General features: G+C 33.1%; 1 long non-coding RNA gene across 1 annotated transcript; it reads right to left on the bottom strand.

The window, feature by feature from the left end:
- Positions 1–6,811: 6,811 nt before the first annotated feature.
- Positions 6,812–8,721, bottom strand: LOC122145236. Its single transcript, XR_006160183.1, has 3 exons — positions 8,696–8,721; positions 8,403–8,471; positions 6,812–6,905 (listed from the first exon to the last, which is right to left on the bottom strand). It is a non-coding gene; the product is annotated as an uncharacterized LOC122145236 (long non-coding RNA).
- Positions 8,722–10,949: the final 2,228 nt, after the last annotated feature.

The following is a 10,949-nucleotide window of genomic DNA, read 5'->3' as shown; positions in this document are numbered from 1 at the left end:
AACTGAAATGGTTCTGAAGTCTTTGGATATTTGTGGGAAGATGCCTAAACAGACCTGGAAGTCAATATTAGATGGTTTGAAGGCTGATTATGTCTCCCTTCAGGGAGAAAACGCACTCTTGCCTTCGTACCATGAGAAAAACGTGTTGTCATTATAATGTTCATTTATGAACTGCTTGTCACACTGTCTTTTTGTAAAATACTTAGAAGTATTTGTGTTGATGGGGCTGTTTTAATATAATCACTTCACAGCCACACATAAAATAAAACCACATGTCCTTTAAATGGTGCCAAATGTTGTTTAATTTGCACAATGCAGCATTGATAAAGCTGTGCATGATCAACATAGACTGCTTTGTTAAATAAAAAAATCAACTTCCACAGAAGGTCTTTTTAGTGGTTTTTTTGAGTTATGTAGTAGTAATGCTTATGTGGTTCGAATATAAGGCTTCTGACAACATTCTGATGCCATAACTGTTTTGACAGCTGTGAATATGAGACAATACATGCAGCCAGAAGTGTGACAGTACGAGTAGTGCTGCTCAGCTGAACATCATCTGTAGCATGGTTTGGTTCTTTGGTATTTACTAATTTGCACATAAAACTCAACAACACATTTACAGCATGTTTTTAATGTAGAATATAAAAATTGTGGGAATAAAAGTGTAACATGCACACAATGATAGAAAACAAATGGAATGCAAAATATGAACTCCAACTAGTAAAGTAAAACCTATGACAAGAAAAAATACTGTACACTACAGTTCAACTATTTAGGGTCTGTAGGATTTTTTTTTTTTTATTCTCACAAGGTTTCCATTTATTTATTAAAAAGTATAGTTAACTGATTATTTTATGATTCTTTGGTGAGTAGAAAGTTCAAAAGAACAGCCTTTATTTGAAATAGAAATGATTTGCAACATTATAAATGTCTTTAGTGCCAACTTTATCAATGGAATGTGTCCATGCTGAATAAAAGTATTAATTAAAAAAAAATCTTGCTGACCCCAAACTTTTGAATGGTAGTTTGTATAAAGAAGTATATTATAATAAAAAACCAAATCATGAAAAAAATGAATAAAGTTGAGCAAAAGGCATTTGCATTAGGTCTAGACCTTGGACAGGGCTCCCACCCTTTTAACTAATCAATTTCCATGACTTTTCTAATTGTTCATTATCACGATATCCAGCTATTAGTGGTTAAGTATCATTCAAATCATCTTAGACATTACTGGAGTTTCTTTTGTAACTCAGATACCAATCCTTGGAATTAAGTGATTTAAACAACCATACATGGTTTACAAAAGTCTCCAAAAGAGAAAAAATGAATCAAAAATGCTCTGAATGCAGCTCAATGCATTTGATTCAATGCATATGACTCTGAAAACCCATTGTCAAAGCGTAACCAGAAATTTACACTCACTTTAGAAATTTTGAGACTTTAACACTTTATGTTACATGATTTTTGCAAGCCTGGGATTCAATTCAAAGGTTTTCACAAGTATGGGAGCCCTAAGAATAGACCTGGCAGTTTTTGGCAACATAAATGACTGTAAATAAAAATGACTTTTAAAATTGAACACAATGTAACAAGCAAGCTTTAATAACATACTTTTGGCTAAAAAAAAAAAAAGTGATTTTCTAGATATTTGGCATCACAATGTACTGCAGAAGCTACATAAGACACATCCATGTAAACAGCAGCTATATGTCGAAACGCGAACACTATGATTGTAGAGATCTGCAGTGGTAACAGCACATAAGTCATCTTAAATAAAGTGTTTAGGTGGTGATATGTAGACTTTCTAAATAAAACCACTTTATATTTTTGGTGCACAAAGATCTGTCAATTATAATCCTTCATGAAATTTGAACATTTAAAACAAGATTTCATATCGTATCCTGACGTTTAATAAAAAACAAATATATTTCTTTGCTTTAAAAACTCATTTTAAAATCCATTTTCTCCTAAATTTAAACACAAATGTGACGTCCATGCAACCTGCACAGAAAGACGAGATTCTTTCCAGATAGACTTTACAGATATAACCAATTTATATATCAGCTCTGATATAATACTCAGTGCAGCAATATGTTCAAACCACACAAGATCTTTCATATTTATCACATGAACTGGTCACTCAGAAATCATCTGTTGATAAATAAACAGATGGAGAGAAGAAATATGTGTGTTTGTGAAGTAATAAAAAAAAGAGGGAAGGGAAGCATTGGCAGGGATACACGACAGCGAAGTTAACCTGATGAACTTCAGGAAGAGGTTCAAGGCTGGCTGTGAAGTGCTCAGGTCAAGAGCATTGTGTTCAGCTCTGCTCTTCTTTTAGATCAAACCTGACAGAGAGAAAAAAAAATTAAGGAACAGTTCATCCAAAAATAAAAATTCTGTCACTGGAGAAGTTAAACAGATATCAGAACAAAATAAACAATACTATATACACAAATACAGTTATTCCATGGGAAAATATTTGTATGTTTGTGTACGTTAAAAGCACCAAAACTAACCATTCTGTGTGACTCCAGCGATTAAGTCAACATGTCCCAGGTCTATCTGCACCTACAAGAATAAATCAACAATACATTAAACACTACAATATTTAAATAATAATATGGTTATTAAAATGAACTAAATTTATAATATAAGTATAATAAAAATATAAACATTTAAATTACAATTGACACACAAATAAAATTAACTTCACATGACGTTATAATTTATTTTTAAATAAATTTGTATAAATTCAAAATTGTAAATTCTAAATATACAATATGAACAATCACAATTAATTTATATATTTAAAATACTCTATATAATTAAAATTAAAATATAAATATTTATAAGATAAAAATTCTTGAAATTTAATACAATACAATTATTAGTTAATTTTAAATAATTTATTCTTCAGACCTTGAGAATAAAAAAAATTCTGTATTTGTTCTGGCCAAAATCATATGACATTTTTTTTTGTCGTCTTACACTAAAAATATCTAAATAAATATATATTTTAAAAAAATTAACTGTGCAATTAAGATTTATTAATTTAATACAACGAATACAAAAAAAGTAACTCAATATTCAAAATACAATCTGCTGAAACACCACTTCTTTATGTCTGACCACAATTTCTGTGGCTCAGAGGTGTCAGGAATGTGTAGATATGTTTCAATGGACAAAGGAGAAAGTTTTATTGTTCATTTTTTTGTGCCTGTATATAGCTGACGTGAGCCCAGGCAGACTGACCTTCCGATCAAGTCTTTTGTCTCGGTCATGAAGGACGTGGGGGAGCGTTTTTCCACACAAACGCTGAGCATGTCTCGTCTCTGAGCGTCCTCCACACTCATATCAAACCTCAAACCTGCAGAACATCATGCCAGTTTATGACACACACTTACTGGGTCAAGGTCTGATAAACCCATTTTGAAATTGCAAACACATTTCAGATCATAAAATCAAACGACAAGATTACACAATGCAATATAGAAATTAATAAATTAAAACACACCCTTATCTTTATAGTATTCTGATATGCTACTAAATAATTATGTTTAGATGGTGCTCCAATGCCAAAAGTAACGTATTACCATAGTACGTAGTGCACAGAAACTGATAACACTTCACACACTTGAATCTCCCCTATTGTCATGAACAACACACACCCACACACACACACCACACACACGTCTCCAACCTTTAAGTTGAGGAGCTCTGGGTTCAGATTTTTCTTCTTCACACTTTTTTTCACTTTCCGTGGCCTTGCATTTTATCCGGCAGCAGAATGAGGGAGACGTAGTGTCTAAGCTGTCCTTGGATGATGTACCAGACCCCTAAAAAAAACACCATCACAGAACGTCCTCTCACTTCCCCTCAAACTTCAGACGTGTACACAGGCGATTCTGTGAAAACTTGAAATGAGTCAAAAGGGTTTATAATCACACAAGACCTGCATGCATGGGATGATCACGGTCAACGTCTTCTGGAAGGTCATGGAGATTTTGATCCTGACCAGTGGTGGCCGTCTGCTTGATTACGCAACCCGGGACCTGTGAACCGCGGGGTGGGGGGCTAGTAATGGCGGGGGGGGCCATTTTGTGGGATCCAAGATCTGGATAAAACAGAAAAAGTAGTGAAAACTAACATCTGTGCTTCAAATATGATCAAAATGAGTGAAGATGGCTCAGTTTTCTCACCTTTCAGCTGTGCCCCGAGTAGATCTGGCGTCTATGGGAAGCTCCATCCAGATGACACTGGTCCATCAGTAGATCTGGTTTTGGAAGCGCTCTCTGATGGAGAACCAAAGAGCCCATGGGTGGTCCCAGGCACTTGAGATCTGCTCAGAATGGACAATAACTCAACTGAGAGTCTGAAATAATTCAGATTTAAGACCTGAAGATTAAACACAGAAACCCTTTAGTTTACACCACAAATAAATGTTTGCAGTTCTTGTGCCTCCACAAGGGGCGCAAATTAGTGTAAACTCTTCTTCTACAAGAGGTTTCTCGTTGAGGTCAAACTAATGTCATGTAGAGCAAGGGTAGTTTAGGTTTGCTGATGTATTTTTTAGCATGCCAAGTATGTACTTAAAAGCACACCACTAAGTCTCTGCACTGTGTATACAATAATTACAATTTTAACTATAGATCATCATATAATTTGCCGGTTACGGATTATTAGTTTTACTATTCATTGCATCTAATCTTCACAAAATGATATCAACGGCATTTTCAGGCTAAAAATATCCTCACCGTAAATGACAAGTATTTCCTTTTTGGGGTCGTGAACCAGAAGTCCAATGCTTTCATTCCAGTGAGGAAAGTTGATCGATCACACACCTTTACATGAGAGAGCACAGAACAAAGAATTAATATATTACAAATATTACAAATAAATGCCACATGACTTTTTTAGTACTGCATTATTGCTATTATAGATCAATTCTCCTGCCTTCGGTTTTATAAGATGTTGCTCCAAGTGCAAGTTCAGCAGCAAGCTTTGGGCTCCCTTTCCACTTTTCTTTTTTTTCTTTCCCAACTAGATGCCAAGACAGCCAGCAAGAATTATTAAACAGAACTTTCATTACACTTACAGTCATTTAAAATACTTTATAGAGATGAATAAAGACAATTTCTAGTAAATATACAATAATTTTCTAATAAAATATACATACAGTGGATACTCATAATTAATAGAAATACATACATGGTATATGTAGTGTATAGAAGATATAGACTCACAGGCAGATCATGAGCTCTTTCTAAATGAATAAACAACAACGCTGCTGCGGCACAGACTTGTTCCTGGTAGGTCTGAGAGCTTTGCATCTGCCTGACCTAGTTACAAAGACAGACAACTTTTAGCACTGAGTCAATTTTATTAGAACAACAATAATCGACAGACTCTGTGTGTCTCATGAAAAAAGCTGACTTGATCCAGTCTTTTCCCGTTGTGTTGAGGTGGGAAGCCATTCCAGCACCACATGGACTCGACCGTGTTTTATAATCATTCAAAGTAAAACCATGGAAAATAAAAGGCAGCAAGGAAATGATTAAAGTTATCACTGTGTTGTGTTCTTACAAATCAGAGCCAAATGTGTGATACGGCACTTCATTCATCATAATGGCGAACTGATGATATGACCAAGTTTGAGCTTGAACCTGAAACACCCATGAAGACAAAGTAAAATGTTAATTTGTTTTATATGATATATTATCTGAAATATCGAAGTGTTTTGTTGTGTGTGTGTTTAGAGTAAATTTCATGAACATTTATCTGGGGCATATTTCACCCCAAAATCAACAGTGAAAAATAGTTTTACTTTTTAATTAATTATTTATTTCATATTTTACTGTAGTAGGCCTACATGTTGTTTTCTTTTTTTAAATCATAAAACATAAATTGAAAACAAATACTACCCATGATATATATGAAATGGAGGGGGAATGTCCTAGTTGTCCAAAAAATTTATGTGATAATGCAAACAAATCTGGGTTCCCTTAAGACTTGGCGCTGTATTGAGTAATATGGGTTGTAGATGTACTAACCTTCAAGGAAGTCATCAGATATTCAAAATCCTTAGCAAATAGACCGCGACCTTCCACATTAGATTATTGCAAGTCTCAGAACCATCTTAGTAAGAAAATGGGAACTATTTAATTCTCATAAAGTTATTCTGTGACGCCTTGTTTTTTCCAAACTAACAGTTCCCGCATTCCCACCTCATACATCTCGTTCCAGGTGGGGTTGAGGTTCTCCTTGATCACGTGACTTTTAAAGGTTGTCTCCACCGCAACACGCGACACTCTTGACAGACGGGTCGCGCTCGGCCTTCACCATCCCTCCCTAGTCATTTGTTCCCTCGCTACCAGATCCTGAGCTTCAAAGATGGTTTGATGCGCAGCACCCCCTATGGGACAGATATTAAACAATACTAACTTTTTTTCGAATGTGATCCTGCCCCAGCCCCTTATACAGGTTCCCGCATCCTAAAGACTGACCAGGAAACCTAAGCAAACACACGATAACACTCACCGTTGGTGCCAAAGCTGGGGTCATGGCTCGTTTTTTTGAGGTCGTACGTCCTGCTAGAGCTAGAGACCTTCTTTGACTCCTCGGCAGGGACACCTGGATGAGTAACCCATCTGGGAGACCGTTTTAGCATGAACAAAACACACATTAATCACTCTGTATATGAGACACCCATCCGTATGATGATTTTTCTATTAACAATTTTTCATATGCTGCTATAGTAAAAAAACCATCTCAAATCTTGAACTCCACTGCTCTTCTGGCTTTGTCACATGTGTCTGTGCTCTTCATGGGCTGATCCAACTGTTTTGACTGGTGCCATGTATCCACCCTCACGTGATAGTGGAATCAGGAACATTGCTGAGATCCTGTAAATGATAAGCAACAATCAGAGTTATTATAGTTATTGAAAGTAAAACAATTAAAAAAAACTTTACGTTTTGTCAAAAATATATGTTAATCTAAATCGAATAAAAATATATAAAAAAACTAAAATTAACTTCATTTATGGTCTGTGCACTTTTCATCCATTTCTTTTTTCGTTTTTTAACCATTATAAACAATAATAAAAAAGAACTGTTGTTTGTATTTTTAAATGCTATGTTTGAAAAACCAAAACGAAAGGTAAACCGTACACACAGATGCTGCTCGAAAAAGTAAATCACCTCACGTCTTTTTCCAGATTTTTTGTTCATGACTCCCTTTGCCTCCTTTTAATAAACATTTTCAAAAGCATCTGAATAGAGAGTGTATAGAAAGTAAATTATAAAAGTTTATATACATTAACAGACACAAGCTTTATGAAATTTTTTTATGATTTTTAATGACAAAAACAAATTTTGAATAATGGAAATTAGTTTGTGTCTGCTTATTCTATGCAGCGGTGTTTGAACCATTAACGCAAGGCCGCATGCCTGTTGTGTAATTTCTTGTCTGCTGAGTTAAAATCGAAAAAGAATGGCGCAAAAGTCCACTGACCTTTTAGTATTCCTGTTAGCTGGCTAAAGCACATTTTCTCCTCTTCATTTCTAGTTTAACTTGAAAACAAAACTAAGTAAAAACTATGGTAGACATAAAAAAACTATTCTGAACAATGACAAAAAACAGACGACCAAAATTACAAAACTTAACTTTGTGTTCCTGTAGCCAATGGGTAGAGATGCCATTAACCAAGCGCAAGTTTGGGGGTTCGATTTCCCTGGGAGCACAGAGATGTTCAAAATTGATACCTAATGGATAGCCTGATGCCGTGTAGTCCTTATTGGATAAAAGCGTGCCTGCTAAATGCATAAATTTAATTTAATTTTAATTAAAATTTTAAACTAATTTTAATTAAATTTTTAAAAATAATACAAACACCACGATAGTATCTGAATTATACAAAATTAACTCTGGCAACAGTTTCTTTAATGAGCAAATCATTTAAAAGGAAGCTTTTTCATCATTCACTTTTTAACATTTATTGTACCATATTTAATAATTTTTAATCAATTTTTTTTTCTCCAAAAAGTAGTTTAATGTAATATATATAATGGATCTGAAATACTGTTTAAAAAAAAAAAAAAAAAAACGTAATTAAATAAAAATTAAAAATAATTAAAATGAATTGAATAAATGAAATTCAACTAAATAATTTAAGAAATGAAATCATTTATAATATAACAATGTATTACATTAAAATTAAAATAATGTCATTATGATTCAAATACTTAAAATAAAATATTATATAAAAAATTAATTATCTATTAAAATAAAATCTTCAAGTGAGTTATGCCTTTATACACACACCTCAGTGTCAAGCTGTGTTTTTGTGTGTGTGAGTGCTCAACAGTGACTGGTGCCTTTTCTTCATGCTGTTCACTCACCGAACGCTCTTCTTCAACAACAGGCTTTTTACGATGAAGGACACTTGTGTCCAAACTTGAGTCCAAAATCTGAAATTAAAGTAGAGTAATTTTGCCATTTATACATTTCTTATGGTCTAGATTTGACACACCAACATGTAACTAATTGCAAGAGATCCATATATATCCACATATCCACATATACAATATACATATTTTTTTATTTTATGAACTGAAATGACAATTTGAAAAAGGTCATTATTAAAGGTAATTAAAGTACAATTTAGAAAAAGCAATAAGAATCATTGTTTGACCTTAAGTTGTGCCCTCAGCAGAATCTTGACTGGCTCAGGACCTGGGTTCCATCCAGACCTAAAACCACTGGTCCATCGAGCAGATCTGGTTTTGAAAGCAGGCTCTCTGATTTGGTAGAAACCACAGAGCCTAAGGGCTGCTCAAAGGCACTTGAAATCTACAGTGGAAACGAGAGAAAAAGCTGAACAATTTTAATAAAACCATTATGATTGTTTTAATTACGCATATACATAAGGGTTTTTGATGCATAATTGTCCATGGACTATAGTATCAATATTGAAACAATCATGTTTAAAATCCGGGGGGTGGGGTGGGGGTTCTAAAAAATACTTATGAGAAAAGTGTAAACTCGAATACCTTTTTTCTAAATGGTGCAGCAGTGTGACACAGCATTCATATATAATAATATGATTACTTCTAATTATTAATAATATCCTCATAATAATACAAATAGAATATATGAACAGTACAAATATTTTAAATAGTCTCTGACTATATGGTATACAAATTATATTTTATTTAAATAATAATAATAATAATAAAAGTATTATTATCATCATTTAGTAGTAAATACTATTTTTACTATTAGGACTAGTACTATTATTATTATTTTAAAATATATTATTTTTAATTATTAATTTACATTTAAATACATATAATAACTTAAAATGTATTACCATTTTCTCACCATCATCATGTTTTAATATTCCTCATTTTTACATAAAACATTTATATAATATATTAATATATATAATGATTTTGAATGTGCATAAAATAAGACTAATAATTAGATCATTAATTACTATATTATACAATATATAATAACCCTGAATGTTAATAACTTAAGCAAGCACAATAATTTCCATCCTATTTACCTTTATAATAAAATTTCCCTCTGTATGGTTGTGAATGATGAGTGAAAAGCTTCACTCCACTCGGAGACTGGAGCGCTTCAACACCTTTAAACAGACCAGCAACAGAAGTGGCCTGATAGAAGGGTCAGAAACTGACACAATACGTCATCTTTACAAAGGCACAAATTCCCACCTTGGTTTTATAAGAAATGTCCCCCAACACCAGCTCTGCAGCCGCTTTAGGCTCCTTTCCACTCTTCTTCAGCTGCACACATGACACAGTATTACCACAATTCTGTCCAATATAGTGTAACTGTATTTGTGTGTGATGATGCTTGTAAGACGTACCTGCAGGTCATGAGCTCTCTCCAAGAGGATGAAGAACAGAGCTGCTGACGCCACAGATTTGTTCTGGTACGAATGCTCTGACTGTAACTGCAGAGCCTGGCATAAAGAAAACAAGAAAAGAGATTAAACTGAAGAAAAGAAAACACCAAATTAAACTGTATAAAATACATTCACATTAAACATACTAAGAAATGAATAATTAATGCACTGAAATAATATTTTTGATTATTTAATTTTAAAACCATGACATCAAATGTAACAATTTATCCTGATCTAACATGCAAAATAAGTAATTCAATTAATTAATCATTAATGCAAAATGACTTTAAATGAATTCATTATTTTTACTGAAAGGTAAACTAATCTTGACCCGGTGCATACATACATCACAAGTCTCACCTGACAAGTAACATGAAAAAGCAAACTCCAAAAATAGCACACTAAATTATATAAATATATTTATTCAAAATATGACACAAATATGTAAAGTCAATATTTTTAAATTAAACAATTTAATATTAAAAAGAAACCTTCAAATATAACACTTTACTCTGATCATAAAAAAAAATAAATCTGATTTGGTTCTTTTTTTTGTCTTAACTCGTATAGTTATAGTATAACAATAACATACATAACATAACATAACATAACATAACATAACATAACATAACATAACATAACATAACATAACATAACAACATAACATAACATAACATAACAACATATAAAATTTGTATTGACCTTCTGGTCTGTCGGGTTGTGTGACTGTGGGCAGCCATTCCAGAATCATATGAACCTGGCCATGTTGAAGTGATCACTCAGAGAAAACCACTGACACAGAGAGAAAGAAAACAAAGTGAAATTACACACATAAAATCATTACACAAAAAACATTCTCATCAGAAATGAATAATCAAAAACCAACAATACCACTTTGAATTACTAATATGACACTTTCTCATACAGTAAACTTATTAGCAATGCTCTGAAATGCCGAAGTTTGAGAAATTTTAATCCAAAAACTCTAAATTGCTCAAAAATAAATACGTAA

This window comes from Cyprinus carpio, chromosome A6 (assembly GCF_018340385.1).
Source record: "Cyprinus carpio isolate SPL01 chromosome A6, ASM1834038v1, whole genome shotgun sequence".
NCBI lineage: Eukaryota > Metazoa > Chordata > Actinopteri > Cypriniformes > Cyprinidae > Cyprinus > Cyprinus carpio.
This window is presented reverse-complemented; position numbering and strand designations above follow the sequence as displayed.